This window comes from Sinocyclocheilus anshuiensis, unplaced genomic scaffold (assembly GCF_001515605.1).
Source record: "Sinocyclocheilus anshuiensis isolate Anshui unplaced genomic scaffold, SAMN03320099.WGS_v1.1 scaffold976, whole genome shotgun sequence".
Taxonomy (NCBI): Eukaryota; Metazoa; Chordata; class Actinopteri; order Cypriniformes; family Cyprinidae; genus Sinocyclocheilus; species Sinocyclocheilus anshuiensis.
Window position 1 is genome coordinate 945,951 of NW_015552538.1, and position 2,616 is coordinate 948,566.

Consider the following 2,616-nt stretch of genomic DNA (forward strand, 5'->3'; position numbering starts at 1 on the left):
TACCAATTCTGTTTAAGCATGTCTAATTATTTGAATGCATAAAAACAACTTAATTTATTAAAGTTTATTTTTACAATAGCCCTATGAAATGTTTTTTTTTCCTCCTCTCAGAAACTCAGAAACTGTTTTTTGACAAATTTCTTTGACAAATTCCGTGACATTCCGCGTTATACAGTAATTTCTGTTTTTATGACTGGATTCCGCGATTCTGTCCGCATTTTCCGCATCTTGGAAATCATAGGGCCCTGCAAACCCGCAAGACCTTTGTTCATCTTCGGAACACAAATTAAGATATTTTTGATGAAATCCGATAGCGTTCTGACCCTCCATAGACAGCAATGCAACTGAAATGTTCCCAGGCCCAGAAACTTAGTTAGGACATCGATAAAATAGTCAATGTGACATCAGTGGTTCAACCGTAATTTTGCGAAGCTACGAGAATACTTTTTGTGTGCAAAGAAAACAAAAATAACAACTTTATTCAGTTCTTCTCCTCCAAATCACGTCTTCCGCTATTCTCAAGACTACCTCTGCACATAAACGACGCATGCGTACTCTCCATAATGGAGCCAGTGAGTAACTCGGGGAGAAGAATTGTTGAATGAAGTTGTTATTTTTGTTTTCTATGCTAACAAAAAGTATTTGCGTAGCTTTGTAAAATTGCAGTTGAACCACTGATGTCACATGGACTGTTTTACCGATGTCCTTACTACGTTTCTGGGTCTGGGAACATTTCAGTTGCATTGCTGTCTATGGAGGGTCAGAGAGCGCCCTGATTTCATCACAAAAATATCTTAATTTGTGTTCCGAAGATGAACGAAGGTCTTACAGGTTTGGAACGACATGAAGGTGAGTAATTATTGACAGAATTTTCATTTTTGGGTGAACTATCCTTTTAAATACAGACCCAACTTTTGATATCGTTGCATCATATCATATGCTGTCAGTGATACGGTATTTATGAGATGCATCATTTAATACAAATGTGTCATATGAGAGGCATGATTGAACCAGGTAAACATTTGCTTTAGCCTTGAGGCATTTGTTAGCCCTTGTATATCTCTGCTCAATTATTCATGTTTAAAATTCAAAATCTAAAAATTACTATTCATTTTCTGTGTATAGGAGTTGAATTTTGTCGTGAATGTTCAGATTTAATAAGTACAAGGATGGACTCCTTTAATCTGCGCTCTATTTGTCACTCCATCATTGCAACTGTAGAAACGTGGTGGATGTGCGAGAGGTGGCGTCAATGATGGAAAAGTAGGCCGGGAGAAAACTGAGCGCATGACACATGTAAACAGCAGTGAAATGTGTTTGAATACAAATCTCTGTGGAGTCAGGTTTACATTCGCCAAATACCGATGATGTCTTATTTCCTACCCCTCCGCCCTCCGCTTTATCCGCTCCGAGAGAGTGCCGTTAAGTGCTTGGTTTGCGTGCAGGTGCTAAAATCACACAAAATCCCACTCGCTGTTTTCTCAGAGGCTAATTAATGGTACTTTGAGAGCCGCATCTAATAATTCAAGGTTAGCAAAAGACCAAGGGTTATGATTTAATGAGACCATGTTGGATAAAACAATGTTTTGCCACCACTATGTGAGGAAGCCGCTGATAAATTAATGAAGTTGTTATACTTTACTATGGGAACTATGGGAATTAACAGTTGCTATGTCACCATCAACTGACGTCTATTAATGTGTTGAGGAGGATTTCCATTGAATTACATTTTCACGGATTTGTTTAGTTTATAAGGACCTGAATTGATTTAATTCTGGGTCTTTCTTATAGATTAATTAATTCATTTATTTAAATGCCTGTTGGGTATCCTTTTTCTCACAGGTGAAGCTTCCATGATTTAAAGTCTCATTACGAGATGTCACATAAAATGAGACAGGTTGCTCAATCATATGTATGAGGCAAATTAATCGCCAAATGAAATAGTATCCTGTAACTTGCATTTATAATTTGATTAGAAGTAACTGCCTTTCTCGGCCCTGGTCCTAAACTAGGCTTTCTTTTTGTCCTGTAAAATACACCCCCACCCATGATAAAATGAATTTATGGCTATTATATATCCTTCAACCTTTCGCCCCTTGGGCTCCCTCCATAAAATATGATGGGAAAAAATGTGTGAATAGTGCCAGAAGGAGCCACTTAACCAGGGTGTCCGCGGGTCCTTAAAAAGTCTTAAAATGTCTTAAATAACGTTTTCCTAATATAAGGCCTTAAAAAGTCTTAAAATGTCTTAAATTCAGATTCGATGGGTCTTAAATATTTTTGGTCACATTACCGCTAAAATATCTTCAGTCTGACGGACCTAATGACTTTAATGACTTTAAAATCATTGGACAGACCAAAGCGGTAAGTTACTGCGTCATCAGAGAGAATTGCAGTAAGTTAGCAGAATACAGAATACAAGCTGGCGCTGCTGAGGCTCACTCTGTTTGTCTCGAGACTTCAGAACAAATGAGCGTGACAGCACACATAAACTCAGAAGAAACACACTGAGGTAAAAATTCAGAATGTTTAGTTTATTCATAATACAATATAGTTAAGTAACACCATGACAAGTGAGCTATTTTACTCAATATTCTCACGACGCAAAAAAAAACA